At 51.6% G+C, this 14,462-nt stretch overlaps 1 protein-coding gene across 5 annotated transcripts in view; it reads right to left on the reverse strand.

Moving 5' to 3' along the window:
- PAK3 (p21 (RAC1) activated kinase 3) overlaps nucleotides 1–14,462 on the reverse strand; it is a 174,615-nt gene that overhangs the window by 60,501 nt on the left and 99,652 nt on the right. The window contains exon 1 of one of the 5 annotated variants that reach the window (XM_064669795.1): nucleotides 6,312–6,397. The exons of 3 other annotated variants lie outside the window; for them this stretch is intronic. The gene's annotated coding sequence lies outside the window, so the exon portion shown is untranslated. Of the gene's footprint in view, nucleotides 1–5,997; nucleotides 6,084–6,311; nucleotides 6,398–14,462 lie in introns of those variants that run through there. One more of the 5 variants, XM_064669797.1, reaches the window with a different exon arrangement.

Here is a 14,462-nt window from a genome sequence, read left to right on the forward strand (position 1 = left end):
GCTTTTCCTTATTCCACGAAGAAGCCTGGCATTCACCCTTGCATGTCCAGAGTGCAGACCATGGGAGAAGATCGACCATGCCCTGAAGAACACATTGCTCAAAAGCTCTCACTGTCTGCATTACAGGTCTTAGATGTTTTGTGGACAATTTACTTCCAAAACCCACAAAGGTAGCAGTAGTTCCAGCATTTCAATAGGACTGCAGCTTTCAAAAAGGGTCCAGGACACAACCTCTGTGTGTGAACTGTCAATATCCTGCAGTAAAGAATAAGACTCCACTCCCAGATTACTCCTTCTGAAGTGCTTAACATTATTCACTAATGCCACTAGAAAGGATTCTGCATTCCCCTAGTGAGAGGGAACAAGAGCATGGACAGAAGGTGTGGGACAGGATGTGGGGCAGAAATGAAAGGGAAGACTGTCCCCACAGACTGCCACTCTAAATACTTCCAAATATTACCCTACCTCTTTCTGTTCCATGCATCCTATGAAGTGCAAGGAGCCTCCTCAAAAAGAAACAAACCAGGGAGCAAATCTGTCTGCTTTAGTCTTTTTCCTTGTTAAAAATCTTACTTCTTCCCAACTTGAATTTCCAAAGTCTCTGGAACGAAGAGAGGAGAGTCATAGCACAGCACAGCTAATGTAGACCATATCTGTAGGAAATAAATAACCGGGATGCCAACCTGAGCTGGCTAGGCCTGCTAAAAAGATCAAAGGAGGATGTAAGCAGCTCTTTTCTGGAGCAGGCAGGCATCGTTTCAGTCGTTGAAATATTCATGCACCAATAGGAGCTGTGGTATCAATGTCTGTCCCTGATACAAACAAACCTGAGCTCAAAGCATGACAATCTGTGTTGTGCAGAGCAGAATCACAATTAAAAGCATTTTCCAAGCCTCCATTTCTGCATGCACATATTTGACAGCTTTTCTGGTGACACTTCAAGAGCATCCCAAATCCAAGTCCACAATCTTCTGCCTGTGAGGGCAGGAGACATTAAAAACAGTTTTAGCAAATGCCCAGGGTTTTAATTGTGTGCCTTCCATTCTCCCCTCTCAGGTTTACCATGCACCAGCAGCCCTGTGTTTCATCTGGGGAGTGGCTGGGTGCACCTGATAAATACGAGCTGGCATCTGGGCACTGCAGGTTGAATCAAGACTCTCTGCAGGGAAGCACCTGGAAAATTTCTGATCTGGAGGATTTTCTCCTTCACAATAGGGAATAGAGAAGGAGGAGACAGAAAATGGAAAACATTAGGCCTTTCACTCCCCTTGAGAGACACACAGAAGTACTTTCCAGTGCCCTTTCCAAATAAAGCAAACAGCAATTTTTTGATGCCAGCAAATGGACAGGGTCTGGGGAGGCCACAGAGCTGCTGCCCCTTCAACAGCACCGTCTGGAGAAACGAGCACAGCCAGGTAACACGGTAACACTGCTCACCCTGCAGAGCAGTGCTGAGCCTGCTAAGGTGCCAGAGCATTTTCAACACTTGAAGATTAGAAGGGAAATGAGAATGGTCCAGCTCTGGAGTCTGTGCTGTACTGCAATGTCAAAGTAGCACCTTGTTCCAGACTTAAGGGGATCTACAGCTGGACAAAAATGACACTGCAGTACCCTGACTTGTGGCAAAGCCAAGCTGGACCCCAGCACAGCTCTCACTGGTCCATGTGCGAGGTATCATTTCAGAAGTCAAGGGGTCACATCCAAATCTTTGCTTCCATTTCCCAGAGAAAGGACACTTTTGCCCTCAGGATAGCAAAGAAACATGTAAAACTTTTCCAAAGATTCCCTGAACATGTTTTGGGGTCCAAACTGCCTTAATTTGCTTCTGATGACAATAAAAGAGTACACATGACCAGAGAAGAGTAAAGGATGTGTATCCAACCTTAACTGCGCCCTTCCTCATCTTTACAAGCCTTACATGGTGCTATATCAGAGTGTCCCCCACCTGTACCACACTGAGCCCCAAAGCCAGCCCTGTCACATGCAGGCACTGAAAACTAATCACACTGTGGAACTGGCAGCAAAGATTCCAAGGCAGAGATATGCTTTGCTCTGCATCAGTCAAGAGTCAGCTGCATCTGCCCATACACTATTAGATAAGCAACTGAAAACAAGAAATAACATTGGTAAATAAGCACACTGAATATATAACAACACTATTTTACCCCTAAATACTTAATGCACACAGTCATGCTGGTAAGTCTTTAGACCAAAACAAAGCAACATTCACAGCAGAGGTTTCCCAACTGAGCAGGACATGCCCCTGTTTAAGAGGGACATGATTTCCAAGTCTGCCTCTAGAAGGGACGATATGACGCTGGACATCCCAGCACCCAGAGGTGCACTTAGCCCATTGCTCTGAATCAGACTTGCAGGTAGGGCTGGTGGCACATGCTGACACAAAGATCCTCCCAGCCCAGAAGCCAAAGACCTGGAACGCTTGTAGGCTTGCCTGTCCCCCATACAGAGCTTCCTGGGTCAAGAGCTCCAAAACCTGGGGACATGAGACTGTATCAACAAGATCACACAAAGGCTTCCTGGTCTGACTGGGTGGATGCCCACACTGCTTGTCCAGAGCAAGGTGTACCCACCTGCCATGTCCCACACCACTTGGTTGAGATGGTGAGTGCCACCTTGCAGCCCAATTCCCTGTCTCAGGAAACCCAAGAAGCCAACTCATAAACAGGGCACTGCCAGAGCTGAGCTGCAGCTGTGCAACTGAACATGCAAAATGAAGGGTCCCTGGGCTGTCCCCAACAAAGCACAGTGCTACACTTGCTGTTCGCTGCACACAAGCCACAGCTGTTGATATTCACCTGGAAAAGATCTCCAAAACTCCATGCACTGAGCCTGACCACTAGCAAACCACAGATACTTGTGTCATATTTTTCCACTACAGAATTGCTCCTAGGAGCAGAAAACACAGCAGCGACAGCAGGTCTGAGATAAGAGGTTCACATCAGCGTCTCTACCTGTGCTGACCTGGGCCCAGTGAAACCTACCAATTACCACTTGGCCTAATGCCATTCTTCAAGTAACAGGCAAATCAAAGCCAACATAAAAGAAGGAGAAGATACACAAGTTCAACTGTTTGTGTCTGAAAGGTAAAAAGCAAAATAGAGCTGCAGGGAGAAAATGCTAGCTAAACACAAAATAGCACTGGCAAGTGAAAAGGTTTATTTCTGCAGGTGTAAGTTAATTCATGTTCCTCCTTCCCCCTCCTACTGCTGCCCTCCCCATTAAGTTCCTGGGAGAAAAGCTTCGAGCACCTTTGGCATGAGCTAAGGATAGTAATGAAAGAGGAAGATCACACTGGGCTCTCGCCTGCCCACTGTGTAGCACAGCAAGGAACAGAAATCAGTACTCAAACCAGCAAGGCACAAACTGACAGCACTGTTAATGTCCCAAAGTCACAGGGTGTCCAACCAGAGCAGCAGTGGAAGCCAAATCTGGCAACATCCCCCCTGTGACCAGTTCTGTGCAGACATGGCTAAAATTAAGGAGGAGTTGAAGGCAGATCTGAAAGACCTTCAGCTTCCCAGCTGGTTTTGATCCCAGAACACTGGCAGCTCCAGGAACACTTGGATCCACAGTCACAATTAAAGTATTAAAAGAAAAAGAGAAGAAGGCTTTAGGCAGAGGGAACAGGAACTGAAATGGGACTATCCCCACAAACCAGCTCTCCTCTAGGAGCAAATGCTGCCAGGCTAACACAGGAGCTTGGTTTGTTATGGCCAACAATACGTGGCAGAGCTGAATGTGCCTCACCTATCCCTGCAACTGCATGTACAAAAGCTGCAAAGAAATACAGAGACTGGAGGAAGACAATCTCTTGTGCCCAGTTTTGTTTTTCCAGACCTTGTGAGCTGGCTCAGGACACACAGGACAATCTGGACTCCAACTTCCACATTTTTTGAGTTTTGGTCAGATCCTTACATAGAAATTGCCCAGGGAACAGTCTACTTGGAAAGGTAAAGTTTTCTCCTGTGGGCCCCCCCTTACACAGTTCTACTGGGCTTGTTAGTTTAGAGGGTACAAAGCCCCCACCAGACAGCCCCTACAAAAAGCCAGCATGCTCGTGCTGAAGCCCTGAGGTGAACCAGGCCCAAGTCCAGGGCCTGTGACAGCCAAAGCAGCTCACCCTGGACATTGCCTCCTGCAGCACTGCTGCCACAGCTGCCTCCTAAACTGTTGCTGCTGCAAGCAGTGGCCCATGAGGCCGGAAACTTAATACTGTAACAGGAGCTCAGGGCTCACAGGAGCTACTGAGACTTACTTTTAGTTATCCAGAGTCACTCAGTGAAGAAATGCCATCCATGCAGCTCTCAGTTCAGAGCACAACCTCCTCTGCAGCCCAGAGGCAGCTGCAGCCCCTCACCCATGAAGTCAGGCACCCCCCAGCCCCCCACACCATGCGGGCCACAAGCTCCTCTGCCCAGTTCCACGCTCTAGGAATGCAGCTCCAACCCATGCAGCCGCAAGCACCGCTCTCCCTCACCAGCCTGTGCTCACCGCAGAAAACCCGGGCTCAGGGCAATCCTTCCCTTCCATGCAAATAACCTGTCACGGCAGCCTTCACTCCTCAGCCTTGAACAACCCACCAGCCCACGTGCCAGGCCTGAAACCCACTACAGCCGACTCCTGATTTACTCTGTATTCTGCTCACATCGCTGGGTAACCTGTGACTGGAAGCCTGAGGCTCCTCTGCAGCCACGTGCCCCACTTCCACTTCCCACTTCCCTGGGCAGAGCGTCCTCCTCCTGGGCAGCTCTGGAGATGTGCCCGGGCCCCCTTCTCCCCGTCTGACAGCCACGGAGAAGGTGGATTCACACGAGAGGAGCCAGGGCAGACGATCTCATGTCATCACCTCTCCAGCCGCAGCGCTCCCTTCCCTGTCCCCTCGGGCTGGCAGGCACAGCCTGGCTCCGGCCCTCCCGACAGCCCGTCCTCCTCCTCCTCCTCCTCCTCTTCCTCACCGCTCCGAGGCGGTTCATGTCTGAGAGCGGCTCAGCAAAGCCCACGCTCATCTCCGGCCTCCAGGTTCTCTGTGCTGAACGGCATCCCGGACCGTGCCCAGGAGGACAACAAAAAGCAGGCTCCCCTCTCCCGCAGCCCCGGGCAGGTGGGGCAAAAGAGACACAAAGCCTTTAGAAGCGTCTGCCAAGCACAGACACCCAGGCTGTTCACTGCTGGCACGCACTGTGCCCACCTCGCAAACGGAGCCACGCGGGGAGAGGCAAAATCCAGCCGCTCGTCACCCCTTGGGGCTGCAGGTCCCGAAACAGCCCCGCTCTTCCCATCCCGGGCCCACCATCTCTTTCAGCTGCCGCTCACTTTGAAGCCATGGCTTCTGCTGCCTGAATTTCCTCAGCCTTCCACATTCAATACCTCACTGCATTTAAAGCACGGCTCGTTTCTGGCACCGGTGAAAACTGGATCTGAAAACTGCCTCAATGACCAAAACAAGGTGCCACTCGTGCCGAGCGCATCCCCCCTTCCCGGAGGAGGGGAGCCTGGAGCAGCCAGACATCACGCCGGAGCACTCCCTCGGCTGCCTGGTGTAAAAGTCTGGGACAAAGGGACAACCCAGCACAGGGACCGGCTCCAGTGTGGCATCAGGCACCACCAGGCACGCACAAGGAGAGACCACCCTTCCCTGAACGGATTTCGAGAAAAACTTGGCAGGTGCTGCTGAACGGGTCAATCGGATGCGCGTTGTCAATAACGAGTATTAAAAAAAAAAATTAAAAAAAAAATAAAAAAAGGAAAAGGCGGAGTTATTTATAGCCCAGAATTTCTCACTCCTCTGCAGAAGCGCAGCCCAGAGGCGGCATTGTTGGGAGACGGGGAACACACGCACCGCGGCCGCGTTCATGGCCGGTGCCGGCGCTGACACAACTTCAGCCCGGGCCGCGGCTCTGCGGCTCGGGGAGCCCTCCCCGCAGGACACGGGTCTCCGGCCACCGCCGGCCGCCCGGCAGCACAGGTGTCACTCACGGCAGCGGCATCGCGGAGACGCAGCGACAACCCCGGCACCGGCGCAGCCCGGCCCTGCCCGCGGCATCCTCCACCCATCGCCGGCACAGACGGGGCGCCGCAGCCGCGGCCACGGGCACCGCGCTCCGCCGGCGGCCGCAGGGCCCGGCCGGGGTTATCGGGAGCCGCGGTGGGTCACTGCAGCCCGGCCGGGTTACCGGGAGCCCCGGTCGGTCATTGCAGCCCGGTCGGGTTACCGGGAGCCGCGGTGGGTCAGTGCAGCCTGGCCGGGTTCCCCGGAGCCGCAGCGGGTCAGTGCAGCCCGGCCGGGTTACCTGGAGCTCGGTCGGTCATCGCCGCCCCGCCCGTCCCCCGCCGCCGCCGCCGCCGCCGAGCGCCCCCCGGGCGCGGCCCGTCCCCCCGCGCCGCCAATCGCCGCGCGCCCGCCCGCCCCGCGCGTCGCGGGGCCGCCGCAGCCGCGCCGGCGCAGCCAATGGGCGAGGCGGGCGGCGGGTGACGACACACGGGCCGGGGCTGGGGCTGGGGGCAAATCTTGTGTTTCAAGGCAGCCGCGCAGGGAAAGCGCCGCGCGGGGGGGTGGCCGCCCGCCAAGCCCCTTCCCCGGGAGCCCCCTCGGGGGTGCGCGGGCACCTCGGAGGCGTGACTGGCACCGGCCGGTGCCGGAATGGGTCCTGCGAGGCGTCATAACGCTGCCTGGTCTTCGTCGGCTGGGAATAGGAAATGCACCGTGAAATTCGGGGCTCCCCCGGATGACGTTGCGTGTGACAGCTTGTGGGCTTCTCCGGTCCGCATCCAAACGTGGGAGAAACCCAGCAGGCAGCGACGCTGGAGCAACCAGCTCCGGCCACTCCTGCGACAAAGAGGGCACTTCCCTGCAAGGATCCCCAAACGCACCAGAAGGAAAATCTTATTCACGGTCTGTGTTTTCTTTTCTCCTTCATTCATTTCGAATTACGCTTCCCCAGGCAGAGCGTGGTCCCGTTCCTGCTCCTCCGAGTTCAGCTCCTCCATGAAAGGTCTCAAAACTAGAAACAGACCCTGCTTTGATGAGGATGACCTCACGTTTGCAGTATTACCAGGAAAAAAAAAATCCACATAAGAACAGGACCGATTTAAGAACCCCCGGGGCAGAGCCCGCGGGCAGGCGGCAGTGCCGGGTCCGAGCTCGGGCTGTGCCCGGTCCCGGGGCTGGCAGGACACTCTGCCAGCTGCTGTCCTGCCCGTCCGAGCGCAGTGGAAAGGGCTGTGTTGTTACATACCAAAGTGGGCATACCTTTGACCAAATTTTTTTTGTTTGTTTGGTGTTTTTTCCTGATGGAGAGGCACAAGGTGTGTTTAACAACACATTATGCATCAGCCACGGGCGAGCAATGAAGACTGCCTTCTGCAGGCTGCTGCTGCCAAAGGCGAGGCAGGTCACACATACCAAGAGGAGATAACAAACCCTCCCAGCCCCACCACACGGCATGTGATCTTCTCTGACCACGACTGGTCACACTGTTGCCTTAGAGCTCGTTCAAAGGACAGGTTCTCCAGAAGCAGGAGCTCACTGAGTCACCCAATCCACACTGACGTGACAAGCAGCCCCCACTGAATCACCACCATCCCTTCCTGCTGTACGCCGAGGTCTCACCAAGGTTTTCTTCCCCAGTATGAGTCAAATCTGTCACTTGGCTGGCTGGCTCTGCAGGATCACAGTCAAGCCATGGAGCAAGTTGTCAGTGCTATTTCCCTCCCCACAGAGAAATACCCCAGTGGACAGGTAACTCTCAGGATCCTCTAAGGTCAGCAGGAATCCTGCAGAGCTGCTGTCCTTTGACAGTGGAATAAGAGGCCTTCCACTTTCTGCTGCAAGTAGTGTCCACCCTGGTGACAGCACACTGTAAATCCAAGAGCGATGTCCCTGCAAAGATTTTGGGGAATGTCCCTTGACTGCAGTGATAAGGGAATGCAGCTGACACTGTCAGGGTCCCCACAGTCTCACCCAGCCCTGCAAACCACACTGGCTGCTGCAAACTGCTGTTTAAAACAGCTCAGAGTTAGAAAGGACTGAGCAGGTGGGGGACCAGTGGTACCCAGCCACCTTCAGAGTGAAAATTATTCCTGATGGCTCAGAAACAGAAGGTGGGTCGTTTATCAGCCCCACATCCCTGCACACCACACACCATGGGAGGTCTGTGTCCCGTTCCAAAGGAGGGAAACAGCTCAAGAAAAGCTACAGACAGAACACCAAGTCAGGCAATTACAGATGTTGGGATTGAACCTGCGGGTGAATCACTTCCATTAATTTTTAAAAGTCCAACTAAAAACTAGTTTTAGCATAAACTATTAGCAAAATTGCTCTTATAAGCACCATAAGAAAACTGCAGCCTGGTGCCTTGGCTCCTGTCTGACTTTTCCGAAGGCTGGGCGAGAGCACACGAAGGAAGAGTTTCAGTTTCCTTTGCCCTGTGAAAGAGCAGAAACTTGACTCTGTTACTGCACGTAGTGAAAAAGCAAGATCAGATCCCTTACTCACAGCCTTGTCCAAAGTTAGAACTCTCCTGAGAGCCAAAGAAACCTTGCAACTATTGACTCTGCATGTGGAGTTTTTCCTGAAAACCACAGAGGGTTTTTGAACCTGTGCATTTCAGCCTTCTTGGGTTCTCCAGCTACCTTTAAGCTACTGGATGGGAGCCAACTGTCCCATACCTGATAGGAAGCTGATTTGGCATGCTTGTCCCATGCCATCCTGGGAAAGGAGACTAAGAGAGGAAGCAAAAGCAAAGGCCACAAAGCCACAGAGCTCCCTTGCTCCTCATCCCAGCCATACATGAGGCTGACCCTGTGGGAGCTGGAGGGCTCCTCCACACACCGTGAGCAGCCGGGTGTGCTGACAACAGGCACGTTGCTCAAGCACATTGCTGGGAGGGGGAAAAACGGAGTGACTGCATGGTCAAGGCACCCACACAGTCCCGGGGTGCCAGGCTCGGCAGTGCAAGCTGGACTTGCTCCACGGGCTGGGCTGGGCCAGACCTGCAGAGCATGGCTGAGCCTGATCCAGCCCAGACATGGACATGGTGACAGTTTTTTCCCCATAGGGCATGGAAAAGCAGGCCAGTCCCTGCTAGACATCAATCCCATGTGACTGTCACAGGGGTGTCCAAGCAAGTCGGAAATACTTCAAGGCTCTGCATGCCCATGAGGTCCAAGCCTCTGAGACCCGCAAGGCCTGCCCAAACCCAGTATGTTCAGGAGCCACCTGGTCTCTGAGCAGGGGTCTCATCCTGCAGAAGCAATCTCAGAAGCTGCCCTAATTTGAGCCCCAATGCCCAATGCTTTAGGAGTCTGAGAAGCAGGAGGAAGGACTTGGCTGCACCAGGTCCATCACAAGCTCCTTTCTTTTGTACTAAAATAGACAGGGCTGGCTGTATCACAACCATCCATGCTGGAGTGTCTCTGTGTTGGGCTGTGCACAAGCTTCCCAGCCCCTCCTTGGGGCACTCCCAACCCTGAGTGGCCCAGGGGCAACTCCTCCCTGAAGATGCAACCCCATGGAAATTCAGGACCAGGTAGCCAACACAGCATAGCAAGAGAAAGAAACATTAGCTCTGAGCAGCAAATAGCCTTCTTGTAGCCTCCAAAAGATGCCTGAGGACTTCAGAAGCCAAATGCCAGGTAACCTCACCTCTTAGATCTCATCAGCTAGAACCTCCCAAACTGATGGCAGTGCTGCAGACTCACACTGCCTGACCAGCACCCTGCCCTGTGCCACAGGGGTGTGCAAGGCTGAATGTCTCAGCGAAGGACACCGAGCACTGGCATTTTTGTAAACCAAACATACACTTAGCTGGGATGGCCAGGGAGTTTGAAAAAAAAAAAAATCTTTCTTGAGCAAAAAGATGAATCCTTTCATAGAGCTGCCTGATCCTGCTTTCACAGGGAACGTGCTCAAGCAGAACAGGAATTCAGGAAAGCTCTGCATCTGCACATCTGCAGGATGCCTAGTGCTATGTAGGATGTGACTTTAATGGGGTATGCAGTTCCAGAGGTGGCTCACATACACCCCAGTGAAGGCATAAGGTCATGGAGCAAACCCCTCTGCTTCAGCAGGGCAGGAAAGTGGACACAGTCTCCATCTGCACCAGAACTGGTTCTGCCACGTTTATCACACCTCACTGGCAAACATGACACAATCTGAGCAATACAGCGTGACTGCTGCTGGGGTATCAGGTTTTCATGGGAAGAGGATATCCCATTAAGTACCCCATTAATCTCCCACACTTAGTGGTAGCTGCCAGAGAGCTCATCCTACAACTCTGACAACTAACTCCCATCCCCACTAACAAAACTCCAACAAGTAGGAACCTACTGTGGCCCCTCACAGCTGGGCTATTGCAGTACCCTACAGTTCTCCCCCTGTGCCAGGCTGCCGAGTCACAGTCCCGCTCCTCACCAAGGCTGCACTACAAGGGGGGCTCTGGGGGCCCCTCCATCAGCCCTGCCAAGCCCAGGCAGCTCCAGGGGGCTCTGAAACGGCACCGCAGCAGGACTGGATTAGCTGTGCTGGGAGCTGATGTGGGGAGCACTGGGGGGAAGGGACACGGAGGGAAGCCAAAAGCCAGCAATTAAATCTGGGGGCCTGCTTGGCCCATGATGTCATGGCTTCCCAGCGCCCCGGCGATTGGCTGCGGGTGAGCATCTGCTGGGAGCTGGGGATGGTTATTTGCCTGAGGTTCAGACCTTTCCCAGCGGCTCTGAATCAGGCTGGTTGTCCTGACAACCTGGATAGTGGCAGCTCCTGATAACCACGTAATGAGGTTGTCACAAAAAGGAGCCCCTCCGTCAGAGAGGTTTAGGGATCATTAATGTTCCGAGGGAGCGTGAGAGAAGAAGAGGTAAGGGGACCATCTGGCGATGCTGGAGCACGTCAACAGCCTCCCTTGGAAAGAAGCTTCATTAGACAGGAACCACCTACCGACACGTAGCGATGGGAACAGGCAGGCTGCCTGCCAGCAGCGAGGGGGTCCCAACTGCTCAGCTGTGGGATCTGCTGTATGCTGAGATCCAGGCAAAGACAGAGCAAGGAGGACACACAAGTGCTGCCTGGAAACGATTTGAGTTGCTGAGCAGTGCTTGGGCACGAGGCAGTAATGCAGCCTGGGACAAGTGACACGGTGAGGCTGGCACACAGAGGCCTTCCTACTGTGCTGCTGCTCTCACATGCTCCCTCCTAGAGGGTAAGGCACTGAAAGACTCTGTTCCTTAGTTTACCCTATTTGCAGGCAACTTCTTTGAATGGCTAGAATACCTTCCCACCACCGTGCCTGTCCTTCTGCACAGGGCAGGGCACAGACTGGCAGCAACACAGCTCATTCAAAGAGAATTCATGCATGACTCTGCTGTCCTGAGCATCCTCTCAGCTCAGGTGCAAGACAGGACAGAGATGCCCCTTGTCCTTCCTGGAGACTGAACCTGAGGGATCATGCAAAGCACCAAACAGTGTCTTCCCCTGAGATCTACACATGCACTGTCTTCTCATCCCAGGAAACTCTTTGTCTTTCATCTTGTCTTTGTGAAACATTCACCCTGTACTCAAGAGAACCATGAGGTACCTCCCTCTGGCAGCAGTAAGAGTGGATTGGGGTGCTGCAGTCTGAAACCTTCATGGATGGCAATAATACCACAGCTTGGAGAAGCTCGGTTGCCAGATTACTGATCCCCAGGACCAGGTCCCTGGAGAAGAATGCCCACGTTCACATTAAATAACACACTTTTTAAAAACACTTCCCTGCAAAATTTTGCAGTCTGAATCTTTCCTAAGAGGAGACAGAAATTACCTCCATGGATAACTCCTTATGAATCCTACAGCAATAATTGACAGAATGTGTCTTTTATGTAATTTTCATCTGTTTTAAAAATATCTACTGTAAACACTTGCTTAAGTCAGTGTAAGACTTTATTAATGAAGTTTTCCTATTAAAAGCTGCTGTACTTTTAGCTTATATTTTTACCTCAAACCATAATTTCCCTACTCAAAATTAGCGCTTCAACTGTGGATTTAACTGAGACGTAATAAGACTATTAACACATGTCAATTAAATACCAATCAACTACTAAAGACTGCATTTAATAGACACATTTCTTAATATACCACTGCTATACCTCATTAAAATGGTGTTGAATCTTCACAACTGTTGTAAACAATCAAGTGGGATATAATCCACCTCCACGAACTAGTAAAACTTAATTTAGTGCTGTCCTACTGGGGGGAAGTGTGTGATATAAAATTCAAAGCTGAGACAAAGATACAGTTGATTGCACGTAACAGAAATACTCTCAGAATTATAGTAGGCACTGGGTTCACAAACCCTGCCTCTCTCAGAAAGGACAGGAATGCCTGCAAGGAGATCCCCATACTGGAATAGGGTTTTGCAAGAGGGAAACAATATGAGCCAATACTGCTTAAACTTGCATTCCTATCCAAGCTGTAATTAATGATTCTTCTCCACAAGAAGTTGTACAGCCCAGCAGCATTGCTCCTCCAGTTTTGGCAGAGGGGAAACTGAGGCAAAGAGCTGCTCAGGCTGGGCAGCAGCTCAGTGGCAGCTGTGCAGTAACCTCCCAGTGGAATCGCTTCCCACGGATCCCCAGTGTCACTCCCAGGCCCCTTTTTTTTTTTTGGAAATTGCAATTTAAATCACCTTCCAGCAGGTGTAGCAGGACTAACAGCTTGAATGTGTCAAGCCCTACCTTAACACAGCTTGTAAACAGAACACATCACAGCTTCCTGCAGAAATGGCAATGGGATCCAGAATTTTTCAGGAGAATCCCTTTAAAGTCCAATTCTGTCTAGTTTGCACTTAAACATCTCCCATCCTCCTTCTTGGGGATCATCTCATTTGACTGAACACAAGCAAAGACGACCCACATACCTGCTGGATTTTATCTGCTCAAGATGTTGAATCCAATCTGCTCTCAGGATTGAGAAAGCCAAGATTCACCCTATCTATCCAAACAGCACAGAACAGTTTCCAGTCCTTTCTGGCATCAGAGATGCTGAGATTCCGAGATGCAGCACGTTAGCCCAGACCCAGAGGAGTGTGGCCAAGCTGTCATGGCCCAGCACAAACACCAGTTACTGATCCGTGACCACGCACAACCCCCTGCACTACAATGTCTCAGCAGAGGTGAGAGATCAGTTCTCATGTAAAAACAGCTACACATTATGCTTTAAGGGCACAATCTGACAGTAAAACCACCACAGCAAGATGGGCCAGTGCAGCAAATTTATCATCTCCAAAAATTGTCATTCAACACTGATTCTTCATTGGAACAGTCACACATCACCCTGCCCCTGTTTTCAACCTGCAAAATGCCTAGAGCTGGGTGAGACATATAAAAACCATTCTCCAATCTGTTTATATTTGTTTTAATATGAAATGCATTTGCCACCATACTAGATTTTTAGACAAGTTATTCTCCATTTTTTCCCCAATTAATTGTGAGCAGGAATGACACCAATTCTTACCTGCTGGGAGACATCAAAACAGAGAGGCTCAAGAGGTGAAATGTCACCATTTTACAGGCTGTGTTCAGGCTTAGCCATGCTGTGGCAGTGTCTGGAGCTGGGGTTTTAATTTACATTCACCTCGATGTAATCATTAGGACTAATTACTGCAGCACTGAGGTGGAGTAAGTGTGAAGCAGCCCTGCCTGCACAGCCCTCAGCTCTTGACACCTGAGCTCAGCTCTGTGCTCAGAACACATGTGACAGCAGGAGACCTGCTGAGCTCCCACCTCGATGTACTGACTTGGAAGGTGTAAACCACTAGTGGTACCTAATATTTTGGGGTTTCAGAAATGCTGAATATAGAGGCTAATACAGAATCTGTGACTGTCCAGAGCATCTCAGCATCCCAGAACAAACCACATGGAGGTGATGTCCAAAGGGAAGGTATGAAAATGAACTGATTAAAGCCAATAAGGCTGTTAGAAGATGAAATGGCTTTAACAGCTTTTACACTGGAACCACTATCAAATCTTTTTAATGCCTGTTTCTTGGTCAGACATGTCTGCAATAAAAAAATCATCCTCTCTGGCTCTTTTCCACTCAGTGCAGTTGTGCTTCAGGAGGAGAAAGGACTTAGGCAGGGATTCAGGCCTTTTTTTTGGCACTCCATCACCAGAAGATTTCACATGGGGGATGATACTGGACTGAAGATACTGGAGTGTTGTTTGCTGTGGAAGAGAAGCAGTGTTGAGCAGTTGCCAGGAAAATTTTGCCATGTTTCATCCCCTGCTGCCTTCAGAGTACTCTGGGGAAAGCAGGAAAGTCTGATGCCACTGAAGTCCAGGATTTCCCTATGAGCCCTGAGACAGGCTCCATGGGAGCAGGAAGGGAGCCAACCTGTGAAGGGTGCAGCAGTGCACTACAAAACAGGATGGAGATACAGACTCACACCCAGAAACAGATAAGCTGAAGA

This window comes from Pseudopipra pipra, chromosome 13, assembly GCF_036250125.1.
Source record: "Pseudopipra pipra isolate bDixPip1 chromosome 13, bDixPip1.hap1, whole genome shotgun sequence".
NCBI classification, from domain to species: domain Eukaryota; kingdom Metazoa; phylum Chordata; class Aves; order Passeriformes; family Pipridae; genus Pseudopipra; species Pseudopipra pipra.